Raw genomic sequence first — 14,750 nt, 5'->3', positions numbered from 1 at the left:
ATCACTACTCGATGTTATTGAGGGTAAGTTATCGATAACATCGAAGCCTATTCGATATAATCATAACTTGACCAGTTTTGTCCAGCAACTTCTTCAAGGAAATTCACTGAATTTCACGATCAATTGAAGCCTATTCGATATCACTTTCTTCGATTCATCAAAGAATATTCGATATACTCGAAAAGGTGACAAAACTGTCCAGCAACCTTGTGTTCATTTAAAAGGAAATCTCGATGGTATCGAGTGTCCCTCGATGAATCGAAGGGCACATCGATGTCATCGAAGTGTACTCGATTGAAAAACAATTAAAATTTATTTTACCGACCCCTGGACTCCCTTCGATATTATCGAACATACTTCGATACTATCGAAGAGTCGCGTCTATATATAACACAGGCGCAAACACTTCACTTCATTCACTCCACTTCCTTCTTTCTCTACGACTCGTTGACTCCCAGAGGCTAGTGGACGTGCATTTGAGCCATTTTCCTAATCATTTAAGGTTGGTAAATCAGTTTTTGTTGTTCAATCAAAACCCTACCTTTTGAAATTTCCTTGTCTATCTTTTTTTGGTGTCCTTGTCTCCAATCCCTAGATTTTCCTTTTATTTCTTTAAGAATATCATCTAAGTTTTCCTCTAAATGGGAAAAGACAAGAGTAAATCTGTTCATCAGGGAGAATCTTCCAATCCCAAGGCAAAACAGTCCAAAACAATTGCTAGAAGAAAACCAACTCAACCACCAACCCAAAAGACTCTCCATCATGAAGAAACGATCTGGCCTCCGAAGTTCAAATCCCTATTATGCCACCACCTCCTGAGGCTTTATATAAAAAGTTTAAAGCAAGGAAGATGGTGTATGAAAGACAAATTGATAGGTCCTGTCTAGCTCCATATGGGATTGAACTAGTGCTTGAGGCCATTCAGTGGTCACGTATGCTTAGCTTTGGTGGAGTGACACAAAATGAACAAATATATAGGTTTTTAGCCTACTGTCATTCACCAGTATCTGACCCCCCAACCATAGATGTCACCATTGGGCAAACCACTACTCACATCACTCCTGCCATTATCAGTCAATACATTGGAATTCCCACAAAATCCCAAGGCTTTGCAGAGTATGACTTCAACTCACTTGAAGTTCGTTCAAAAATTACTAAACATCTCTGCTATGGGAAAGACATTCCTTGGCATGAGGGTAATTCCTTACGTGGCACCCACATGTCTCCACAATTCCGCATTCTTCACGAAATTTTTGTTACAAACGTCTATCCTCAGGGCACCAACAAGTCTGATCTTACCCCATTCATGTTGGAAATTCTTTATGCTGTCAGTCAAGGAGTGGAACTATGTTTGCCTACTCTCATGTTGCATCAGTTGGCCGTAGCAATCCAAGGGACTAGAGATACCTACATTCCATTCCCTTATCTTATCTGTCTTTTGTCCCGACATGTGGGATTGTTTCCCACCACCGACCGTCCTCGATAGCCTCACAAATTTACCAAATTAAATATCAAAAGAATGGCTCCGCTGGACACACCAGCTTCCTCTTCCGCACGTCATCATGATGATACTATGAGTAAAACTGAAGCTGAAGGAGCTGAGATTGAAGCAATGGACATCGAGGCAGGAGAGACTGTAGATGAGAGGCAACAACCTATTGACGCTCTATTCTCGCCAATCCCACATACCCGTCATCATGCTTGCCACCAAGAGCGTCGCGCCTCGATTATACATCAACTTCGGTAGCAAGATGAATGGTTGTCGCAGATTAAGCAGATATAGGAGTGACCCAAAGAGGACTCGAGCGAGTGGAGAAAGCGTTGCAGGACCTGATATTGACTATCACATGCAGACGAGATGACACCGTGCCACACAGAGCCGGTCGTTCAGCCCAACCTAATTCCTAGATAGAGAGATAGGGACACTAGCTTGTGTATTAGTTATCTTTTTGGATAAGCAAGCAAATATGATCAACTTAACTCCTATTCACATCAGATTAAAGTGTTCCTTTGTTGAAAATTGTTGTTAAAGAAGTTTTTTGGGATATTGTATGCCCTTAAAGGGCTTCTTCTTCTTTTGTTGGATGATGATTATATTACCTAAACTTGGGGTAGTCATTTTGGTTAGACTTTGGTGAATGAATAATGATATCTAATCACCCTTCTTTCTGCTAATGATGGTACCTTGTCTGTCATATATGTTGATAACTCTAAACATTCATATGATGCGGCCAATTTTCATTGTCCCGAACTTTTAATATGCATGGATCATTTCAATTCATCCAATCCATTCATGTAATTGGCTCGTAGTGATCCAAATCCATATTATGATTCGGGCCATTTTCAGTTTATCAAATTTCCTCACTGTAGAACTCTTCATATGATTTAAGTTGTTTTTAGTGCTATGAAGTGAATGAAATTGACCGCGAAGTGAATGAAGTTCACCGTGAACTAGATGAATTGAATGGAATTCATCGCGAAGTGAAGGAAATTCATCGCGAAGTGAAGGAAATTGACGCAAAGTGAAGGAAATTGACACAAAGTGAAGGAAATTGACCGTGAAGTGAAGGAAATTCACCATGAAGTGAATGGAATTGACCATGAAGTGAAGGAAATTCACCGTGAAGTGAAGGAAATTGACCGCGAAGTAAAGGAAATTGACCGCGAAGTGAATGAAGTGAATGGAATTGACTGCAAAATGAATGGAATTCACCGCGAAGTGAAGGTAATTCACTGCAAAGTGAATGGAATTGACCGCGAAATGAATAGAATTCACCACGAAGTGAATAAAGTGAATGGAATTGACCGCGAAGTAAAGGAAATTCACTGCGAAGTAAAGAAAATTGACCACGAAGTGAATGAAATTCACCACGAAGTGAATGGAATTGACCGTGAAATGAATGGAATTCACCACGAAGTGAAGGGAATTCACCGCGAAGTGAATGGAATTGACCGCGAAATGAATGGAATTCACCGCGAAGTGAATAAAGTGAATGGAATTAACCGAGAAGTGAAGGAAATTCACCGCGAAGTGAAGGAAATTAACCGCGAAGTTAAGGAAATTCACCGTGAAGTAGATGAATTGAATGGATGTCACTGCGAAGTGAAGGAAATTCACTGTGAAGTAGATGAGGTGAACATAATTGACCACGCACAATAAAGGCGGTGTTTTATTGTGTGCAAAAGGAGGGAGCGCCCCCTCCCTCGAATGGAAGGGAGTTGTGATGGACATAGACTCGGGGCCTACTATTTGAATGATAGACTCTGCTATGTTTGCATGTATTAGCTTGGATGTAGTATTCTCTTTTGTAAGCAACTTGCACTTTTCATGTTTCTTTTCAACTTATGTATTGAATGTCTTATTGAATGAAATTGGTGCTAGTGAAGAACTTGAACTTGTGACATAAATCAGGTTATGTCGAGAAGGATATCAGAGAAGAATTTAAAATTTATTAGAACTAATTTCAATGCAATCCTACTCACACCACCTAAATCTAATTTTCAAAACTCGGATTACGAGCCTAATAATAACAGGTTCCTGAAACCCTCTAGGACATGGATTTTCAGAAAGTATCTTGTCAATCATTACTATTTATTCAAAGGCGGTGTTGTGTTGTGTGCAGAAGGAGGGAGCGCCCCCTCCCTCATCGGACTCGATGTCACAGCAGGGAGTTGTCGTAGATATGGACTCCCTCACTTCATATGTCTACATGTATTAGTTAGCATCCTCATGCATTTTCCATATTTCTTTGCAACTTATGTACTGAATGTCTTGTCGAATGAAATTCGCCTTATGGAAAAACTTTTTGGGTTACCTAAAATGCATGAGTCTTATATTTTGATGATGATGAATCGAGCTATGCCGAGAAAGATAGTTGAACTTGTGTCATGTTTGGAATGTATTTAACAGAATGTGGGTGCACAATATGGAGTGAAAATCACCGAGCTCATTGCCTGGATTGGTACCATTGCAGATCGGTCATGTCCTAGGACTTCCTCCAGCTGAAAAACCTTATCCAAATAGTTGATGGGTTTTTACTGTTGAATCTGGACCATTGGCTAGAACATCCATTTTCAGGACAATTCCATTCACTCCCTTGTTGAGATCTGTTTTGGCATAGCTTATCATTTTGTGGAGGATAAGCTATGCCAAAACATATTGATAAAGAACATGCAAAGTGACTGAATTGACCGCGAAGTGAATGGAATTCACCGCGAAGTGAAGGGAATTCATCGCGAGGTGAATGGAATTGAATGAAATTGACTGCAAAATGCATGGAATTGACCACAAAGTGAAGAGAATTGACCGCGAAGTGAATGGAATTGACCGCGAAGTGAATGGAATTGACCCCAAAATGCATGGAATTGACCATGAAGTGAATCGAATTGACCGCGAAGTGAAGGGAATTTACCGCGAAATGAATGGAATTCACCGCAAAGTGAATGAAGTGAATGGAATTGATTGTGAAATGAATGGAATTCACCGCGAAGTGAAGGGAATTCACCGCGAAGTGAATGGAATTGACTGCGAAATGAATGGAATTCACCATGAAGTGAAGGGAATTGACCGCGAAATGAATGGAATTAACCGCGAAGTGAAGGGAATTCACCATGAAGTGAATGTCTTATTGATTGAAAGTGGGCTTAGTGAAGAACTTGAACTTGTGACATAAGCGGGTTACGCCGAGAAGGATATCGGATAAGAATTTCAAATTTATTAGAACTGATTTCAATGCAATCCTACTCACACCACCCAAATCTATTTTTCAAAAATCGAATTATAAGCCTAATAGTAGTAGGTTCCTGAAATCCCTCTAGGACATGGATTTTCAGAAAGTATCTCGCCAATCATTACTAGAACTGATTTCAATGCAATCCTACTCACACCACCCAAATCTATTTTTCAAAAATCGAATTATAAGCCTAATAGTAGTAGGTTCCTGAAATCCCTCTAGGACATGGATTTTCAGAAAGTATCTCGCCAATCATTACTATTTATTCAAAGTCCAAATCATATTGGTAAAAAATTTGTAATTTCAAAGAAAGCAACAAATGTATTCAATTTATAACATTTACAGTCATATTACAAAAACTGCATTACAAATTACATTATTCCGGAGATATTGGAAATTTACAACTCCGGCGATTATGCCTTGTTTGTTTACAACGTTCGCACTTTACTGTTTTTCGTTCCTCTCTATGGGAAAGGATCCATGCCTTCTTCGGTCTTCCAGCTGACCTTCTCTATTGCGAGGGCTTGATACTCGCACAATACTCTTTGAATCCAGTAGAAATTTTCTATTGGCTCTTGTCCCGTACTGGGTACACGGAATCTTCATACGTGATTTGGTAATTCCTCGTCGTGTACAACGGGGAGCAGTACGAATAATGAGGAAGATTATAATTTATACAGGCTAAAAGAACATGAAACCAAGGGAATCCCTTTACTTCAAACTCGCGACATGTATAGGAAAGCGCACTAAGCTTGACAGTATCATTGTAGTCTCCCACAACATAGTATTCATCCTGAGAAATTGCATGAGTATGAATATCTCATGCTTTCAGTATGAGATCCTTTAATTGTTTCTCGGCACACAGTGTCAACTATCCAATAAATGATGATGTTGATTCTCTTCTCTTATAGCACATCTCTTAAATTTTAATTCTAACCGTCTCTATCGGCATAGTCACGAGATATTCTCGTGTTTCTTTGAATAGAGCATTAACACACTCAGGTATGTTTGTAGTGATCGAATTGAATCTTTTTCCTGTAAAGTGTGAAGATGCCCACTTTTCATACCCTATTTCTCTCAGTCATGCATACACCGGGGGGTTAGCAAGTTCGATATTGTGCATTAACTTTTCAAACTCAGCCCTTCTACAAGTCTTTACAGCTTGCCAGTAGTAGATTTCTAACGACTTGTCTTTGAACATGTCCACCAAATTTCAGTATATATTGTAGGTGTAGTAGCCATGGATTGCTACTTGGAAGACCTGGGGAATTTCTTTCATTAAACCTTATGCCAGTCTAATATGATCACAAGACCAGGTAGATCCCCTAACGAACAGTTGAGGTAGGTAAGGAACCAGTTCCTGAAAAGGCCAAGCTATATGTCCTAGAGGGGAGGGATGAATAGGACTATGTCAAATAAAACTTTTAACAGTGGAAAATAAGAAATAAAATAAATCAATTCACAATTCTTAAAATGAAAAGTAGCATCATATAATCAAGTATTGAGAGATTGAAACAAATGCAGTTCTAAGAACAACCTTACACCATAAAAACTAAGGGTTTATGACAGGACAACCTTATTTCTAGAACGTTTTTTGTATCAAAAACTCAAACTAAAGATGAATAAATAAACAGCAAAGAATTAAAAATTTGTAAGAATTTAAATCTAAATTATTACAACATTCCCCATTGTGCTTGAAATATAAAAATTACAACATTCACATCCACACATACATTTCAAAACTTGAATGATAAAAGATAGGAAATTAAGCAAACATTCAAATCACAATACACAAGGAGTTATAGTGGTTCGCCTGTGTGTTCACCAACTGTTAAACAACAGCCACACAGAATGCTACTCCACTCCTAATATCCTCACACAGGGGATATTAGTGTTCACTATCAAAATAGGTTTCACAGGTTCACCTAAAACCTTCACAAGTGTGTCTTTTTAACTTGAGCTTACATAATCCAAAAACCCACACTTTCTGAGTTTTCTGGCTCTTCTCAGATAACCAAACACAATGAGATTTTTCTAGCTTAATCTCAAAAGAAACCAAAAACAGAATGTAAATTACAATAATGTAAAATACCTGGATTTCTCCTTTGTAGCAGCTCGGAAGAACCAAGTCGGAGTAGAGGTTCGAATGTCAAAGTTCAATGTCCAATACTCACTTTATAATGGTTCTAGGTTCTAATAGATTTTAAATTAAACCAAAATGGGCTAGCTTTAATTGATTTTGATTCCAGAAAAAGGAAAATAACACTTCCTCTTTTCAGATCAGATTGGAATACAAGAAACAAAATCAATTTAAAAAGCTAAAGAAAGAGAATATTAAATATGCACACTTAGCTTAAAATGGAGCACAGAATTATCTCTCAGAAGGCCGGATTAAAATTGCTTGACTAGTGATAAATATTTTGAGATTCATGCTCTATTTATAGGTAAGCAAATCACATCTTCGACTGGTCCATAAGTTGCTACGACTGGTCTTAGAACCAACGGATATTTGAAAATTTGAGCGCGATAAGATAAGGCAGTTTCACAACTGGTTATAAGTAGTCTACGATTGGTCAAAGGACACCTTCGACTGGTCTTAGGTTGCTCACGACTAGTCGAAGCCAAGCAAAATACATCGCTGTAGTTTGAGTCATAGGTTCATGACTGGTTGAAGGAATAGTCGACATTATTCATACGACTGGTCGAACAGACCCCAGGACTAGTCGAAGCTTAACAAAAAATTCTAAATTTTTACAACAAACTTACGACTGGTCCAGGAAATTCTTAGACAGGTCAAACTAGTGCTAGGACTAGTTGAGCAAGGTCCAGGACTAGTCTTAGAACAAACCAGATTTCCAAATACAAAAAATTTGCATTATGTATCCGAAATGACCTACTCTAAAGGTCAACCTAAGGTCAAACATACCTTAATAGTAAAGTAAGGACATTGAACCCTTAAGATATGTAACCTTTAAAGAAAGTAAGACTTGAAATCTTGATGTAGCTTGTCCTTAAAAGCTTCAATTATGCAATCTTGAATCTTGACTTGTAACTTGTAAATTCAGTTGAACATTCTCGAGTCTTGACTTGTAAATATGTTTTGTCTTTCGAAGTCGATCTTGCAAGACAATGACGTGGCTTGACATATCTTGAGTTGAGCATTGTGCTTAACTAATGTAGTCAACATCCATACACTGAGACTCGCTTCATCCATACATGCTTCATCTATACTGTGTCTCGAACATTTACATTTATGCAATTTCACAAAGTACAAGCAGTGTTTTTGGCACCACAAATTTGACAACATAAAGGGGCTTTCAACCATAGCACTTAGAGTTCCAACTGTTGTTGTTATCTGATTCTCCGATGCCAAAAGCAACGGAAAATATATGATTGTCACCATCCAAGGCCGTAGCAATGAACAGAACACCCTTGTACTTACCTTTTACGTCCCGTCAATGGCCAAGACCCTTCATAGAGATGTTTGAAAACTTCTAACACACTGTTCGAGTGCAACAAAATATCTCTCGAACGACATCGTCTGTGGATTCACAAGCAGGGCAGTCACTGTCCCCGAGTTCGCCCACCTCAACTCATGCAAGTACATCAGGAGTTCTTTGTAGGAGTCTTCATAAGACCCCATTACGTGATTGATTACAATCTCTTTACCACGCCGTGCCTTCTTATAGCTAATAAGAATATTGTACTTCTCTTGCATTGTGAATATAATGTCCTTCGGCCTTAATCTCAGGCGTTGCTCAATGCGATTGACAACTAGTTCACTGGCTAGCTTACTGCTTGCTTGCCGATGATCACTCTTCATCCATGACATTCCACATGTATATATGGACATGTAAGTCTTAATCTTGAATATCCTCGCATCATTCACCCTAGATGTGTGTACCCTCCATTCACACTTATCTTCCATACATGCCACGGTGAATTTCTTGGATGTGGAATATAGGACCCTGTATTGAAAGTTGTTGTGAATTGCAAATTGGCTCAAAACATACTTACACAGGCTCTTGTCCTTAAAGTTTGGCCAACGACTATATCAGTCAAGTCATCAAGTGGACATGAATACAATGACAGGTCTGCATTGGTGAAACCAACATCCTTAAAAGGCACAATGGCATGACCAATGATGAAGTCCAATGTTCGAGAATACTCAGGCAATGAAACGTTGCTTCCACTTACATTTCTGGTGTTGGATGTTGAGGGCAAATCTACTATTGTACATGAAGGTAATACCGTATATTCACTTCTGAGCTTGAAGTCAACTGACGCGCTCACTTGACTTGTCATGAAGTTTGATGTATGAGCCGGCTCGAGTACCGGAGTATTGCTTAGAGGAACCTGTGAAGGTGATGCCATATATTCATATTTCAAGCCATGTTCCTCACCCAAACTTTCAACTGCTGGGGCATCATGTTCGAAACCACTGTAAGCCACTGGGTCTTCAAGTTTGCCTCATTAACGTACTGCATTGTCTCGATGAATAAAGGGATGTAGTGATCCAGATGCTTCAACTGTGCTGCCAAAAACATTCTCACATCTTCGTCGTCTTCAATTACAATCGGAAGGACTGATTCGTTTGAGTAAGGTTACAATGCTTTCAACTTAGTATCATAATCCTCAGGTGTTCTCTTCGCAATCCTATACATTTTAAATAGAAGCTCATCATATAGAGTCTCGATGCTCACAGCAGTAATTTTCGAGTTTCCACCCTTGTACGCGTATCAATTGTTTTCGCTTACTAACTCTCCATCATATGAGCATAGGATGATTATCGAAGCCATTTTCTTAAAACAAATACAATGATATAACTCGTTTAGTATTCACATGTATAAGGTGGATTTGACCAAGTAGTAGGAAATCCACCATTGTACTAGGTCAAATATGACCAACTTACCAGTCAAATTTTTGAAGTTCTCAATTGCAAGGATGTATTCCACTCAGTTCACGATGATTTTCACTCACTTCGCGTTCATTTTCTCTCACTTCTAGGGCAGGTTCCCCACTTCGCGATGAATTTCACTCACTTCTCAGTCTTGAAGTAATTGAAATTGACCGCGAAGTGAGTAAAATTGAGCACAAACTGATTGAAAATGACCGCGAAGTGAGTGTAATTGACCTCGAAGTGAGTGAAATTGACCGCGAAGTGATTGAACTTGAGCGCCAACTGATTGAAAATGACCGCGAAGTGAGTGAACTTGAGTGCAAACTAATTAAAATTGATCGCAAAGTGAGTGAAATTGATCGCGAATTGAGTGAAATGACCGATAAGTCGGTCATATTTGAGTGAAAATGATAGATAAATGTGTGAATTTTACTAAGAAGTACATGAAATTAACCGAGAAATTCATTACATTTACCGCGAAACATCATCAAATTGACCGTTCACTTCTTGAAGTTGACGATAAAATGCGTGAAATTGACCGAGTGGTGCATGAAATTGACTGATAAATTCAGTAAATTGACTAGGAACTTTGTGAAATTTACCACGAAAATTCGTCAAATTGACCGCGAACTTCTTGAATTTCATTGGATAACCGCGTGAAATTGACTTAGAAGTGTATGAAATTAACCGCGAACTTCTAAGTAAATTCTTCAGATTTTAAACATCCTTACCTCCCACAGCCGCCGTATTAGTGAAATCCGTTTTCGAGAAGAAGAATAAGAGTGTGTTGATGTGAAACACGTTCTTCAGAGAAAAGCCTTTAAGATTTCACGTTTATCAATGCATCCACGTCCTCTCAGAAAAAAAATGCAAGCAGCCTTGAGTAGAATATAACATGGAAGATGTAATGTGATAGTAGGATGGAGATTCTATGGAGATTTAATGAAGAAAATGGGTGAAAAGAAGGAATAGGGATGATAGAGATGAGTTGGGACGTGTATTTGGGTGTAAGGGAGAGAATGGAGTGAAATTGATAAAGAAGAGGCATTTTGGACCTGTGAAAAGTCATCCGTACAGCAGGGGAGTATTCTTGGAAGTTAATTATGGGAGGACTTAGTAAGGTGCGTGGCTCATAAGTGATTCGTACAGTAGGAAAAATCTCATTGACATATTTCCCCACTAAAATTTTCAAGATTGGGTCGCTGTGCAGTATATTATAGTTTAGAATACCTTCAGGTACCTCAACTTTTATCAACCGGTGAGATGCTCTACCCAAATCGATAGAGAACCAAAAAGAGCCCTCTTGTAATTCAAGACATAGTTCTCAAACTCGATTACTATACTCGAAACTCAACCGAGTCAACTCGACTTACACCCTGATCCATAGCTCAAGTAGTAGACTGAGTGAAGATACCCTTGTTTCAACAATAAAGTCTAGGCATCGATTCCCTGGTGGGGGTGGCCAACAGTGGAGTGTGTACTGACAGTGAAATGTGTACTAACAAGCTAACTCAAAAAAGACAAACTCAACTTGACAAGATTTCAAGCTAAGTCACACGGACTCCGCTTCCAGGCGAGACTCAATTCTTACTCGCGTTCGTGTGTGTGTCAGGTACGAGTGTGTAAAATAAAAATAATAAATAATAAAATAATAAAATAATAAAAACACTCATCGAGTCAACTGACTGACCCAACCCTGAAAATTCAAGCTTGACCTGACCTGTAGACCCTACTTGTAGACCTTACTTGAAAAGTCAATGTTTGAGTTGACCCATTTTGCATATGGGTTAGGTTCACATTGTGTTTTGTTAATCTGGAAGTAAACAAGCTGGGTTTATGATTGTAGGCCGGAGCAGTTGTGATGAATATGGTCCACCCTTTGCCTCCTCATAAATGTTAATTACATGTATTATAAATATATATAATATGTTTACAAACCCTAAACTTTATTATGATAGTTGTGATTTAGTTACAGTAAGGGCCTGTTTGATTTTTCAAACCGTGTGTAAATACCCTGCGCAAATGAATTACCCTTTCACCCGTCTGAAAATTTATCCGAATTTCTGCATGGGAAACCGGCTCAAAAGAGCTAGTTTAATTTTTTTTGGACCCAACAGTGAGGTACATGATATATCCATTCCGTCCATCTATTTTACCACAATATTTTGAAGCATGAGACAAAAAATGACACAGATCCAACACTCAAGTGACCCACACCAAAAGAAACATTGGCCCCAAGAGATTTTTAACGGTAAGTATTCAATTCCCTTTTTTGTATGGTGCGGTCCACTTGAGTTTTGGATATGCCTCATTTTTTAGCTCATGCTATAAATTCAGCTGGCATAATGGATGAACGGTGTGGATAAGCGAAATGCATCACAATGGGACCCACATATATTTTGCACTCTCCTCGGTTTCAGTGTCCAAAAAGTAGGTAGTCAAATCAAGTACCGGTGAAAATGTTGTAAATGCATAAAGAAATAATTATTACCCCTTTGCAGGGTATTTACCAATGTACTTAGAAAATCAAGCAAGCCCTAAGGGGTTTGATTTTGTACTTAAACTAAAAGTTCTAAATATGTAATTGATATTTACATATTTTATTTTTACAAAATGACAAATTTTAGGTTATTTTTTATTATTTTAATTACATGAGTCAAGTAGATTACTTTTAGGCTGACTTCTTTATAGATGGGTTTGATTAGGGTTGAGATTTCATCCAGTTTAATAAATAGGATTGGCTTAGGTTGGAACCATCCTCGTTGTGACAAGAACCTAACCAAACACAACTAGCCTTTCGTCAATTAGATACTACTCAACATCACTTGATGATGTTGGACAAAGTCCAGAACAATCACATATACGGCTAGGATCAAACGAAATCTTTCTGGAAAGTTCGATCAACTAACACATATTATACCTTCCAGTGGTCATAACTTTGTGATCAGTTATCTGTTACATACATACAATATGTTGTTGAAAAGTTATTAACAAACTCTATATGCTGGCTAATGTCAAAGGCTATTAGCCCCTAAATGATTTTTTAAAATAAGGCTATTTTAGGGATTAGTTTTGAGTTTGAAATTAAATTTTATTATTTTTAGTAAGATATAAATTTTGTTATTGTTAGGGTATTTTAGGGTTTATAGAGTCATGAAGTAGCTTAAAGTCGTTGTTGAGTCATGGGAAAGAGTGTAAGCCATTTTAAAAGTATTTTACTATTTTAGGAAAGTTCATTATTTTGAAAAATTACAAATTTTAGATTTAGGGCTTATACAAGTCATACGAAAGGTATTTTATACATATTTTATACAAGCTTTTCATCAATAATATCAAGTTTATCTCTCATTTTTAGATATTTCTCTTTCATTATGGATTCAAGGGCTATTCTTGAAAAGAAAACGTTGATATCTCCTATTTATCTACATTTATCTACAAAATTTAAAAGTATTTTACTATTTTAGGAAAGTTCATTATTTTGAAAAAATACAAATTTTAGATTTAGGGCTTATACAAGTCATACGAAAGGCATTTTATACATATTTTATACAAGCTTTCCATCAATAATATAAAGTTTATCTCTCATTTTTAGATATTTCTCTTTCATTATGGATTCAAGGGCTATTCTCGAAAAGAAAACGGTGGCATCTCCTATTTATCTACACAGTTGTTATGTTATTTGGTATCAAAGCCACGAGGTTACTTGGCATCGAAGCAAGGTCTTCTTTTGGCTGATGGCTTTTACTAGTGGATGGAGCCGTAACAATCCTTTAGGCAGTGCTCCAAGAAATACTCGCTTGACCGAGATGAAGTTTGAATCCTTTCATTGGGAATTCCAACATTCAATGCTGAAAATGCAAGCGAGGATAGATAATTGAGACCATGGACCACAAACATATTCATGGCAACAAACAACTCACGACTGTCAAAGGTGCTTGAGTTCAGCTAGTTTGTTGTCAGATGCTTTTTGCCCAATTAGATGTTAAAGACAAATAGTGGACTTACGCAAAATAAAGAGTGCCTCTTGAGGACGAAGAAAAAGAGTAAACCTATACAGACGAAGTACTTCTTAATAAACCCACTTTCAAATTACTTAATGGATCCATGGGAAGATGATCTGATTGATGTATAAATGAATTGGAAATTTTTTCAATCAAATTAGAAAATCTGTTAATGAGTGGCCCAATGAAACAATCGATGGATCAGCAGATATGAATGAATTGATGGTTGAAAAAACGTTGTCCTACTACCTTTTCCAAAACAACTAAAGTGCATGGATTGAACGCTGGTAGTGACAGCAGCAACTACGTGGTTAGTCAACATTAATTGAGAGCGATCAATCACAAAGGACACGAAGTATTGCAAAGAATGGAAGGTGGGATTTTGTTGTCTGAAGTTTAATCATAAGTATAAAATTCCAATCCAGCAGGCCTTCGCCATTAATTGTTACTAGAGCCAAAGAAGACACTAAAAAGGCAGATTATTATGATGTGCTATAATCATTTTAAACTCAAGTACGAGTTTAATTTTCAAATGGAGGAGTGTGATGTAAGACAAAGTCAAGGACAATCACATGGATAGCTAAGATTGAAAGAAATTGGCTTAGAAAGTTCAATCCAAAGGTCTAGCATGCATTATAACTTCCAATAGCCATAACTTTACAATTGGTTGTCTGTTTTGCACTATAATATTGTCATTTGAAAGTTATCAATGATCTCTGCATGTTGTCCAATGCCAAAGGCTATTGGCCCCTGATTGATTTTCCAAAATAAGGTCAATTTAAGAGTTTTTAAGTTTGAATTAAAATTTTACTATTTTTTTAACTTTTGATTTTTTTCTATTTTAGGATATTTTAGAGTTTGAAGGGTCCTAGAGTAGCTTGAAGTCCTTGTTTGACTCATGAAAAAAGGTTTGAGTTAGTTGAGAAATAGTTTTTTATTTTTAATAAATTTACTCTTTGGAGAAAGTTACAAATTTGGAGTTCAGGCTTATAAAGGTTCAAGAAAGGGCTTTGTAAATATACTTTACATAGACCTTTCATCAATAATATCAATTTTATCTTTTGATTTTAGAGATTTCAGTCTCCTAATGGATTCAAGGGTTATTCTTGAAAAAAA

The sequence above is a fragment of the Magnolia sinica genome, chromosome 16 (genome assembly GCF_029962835.1).
Source record: "Magnolia sinica isolate HGM2019 chromosome 16, MsV1, whole genome shotgun sequence".
In the NCBI taxonomy this organism is placed as follows: Eukaryota; Viridiplantae; Streptophyta; class Magnoliopsida; order Magnoliales; family Magnoliaceae; genus Magnolia; species Magnolia sinica.
This window is presented reverse-complemented; position numbering follows the sequence as displayed.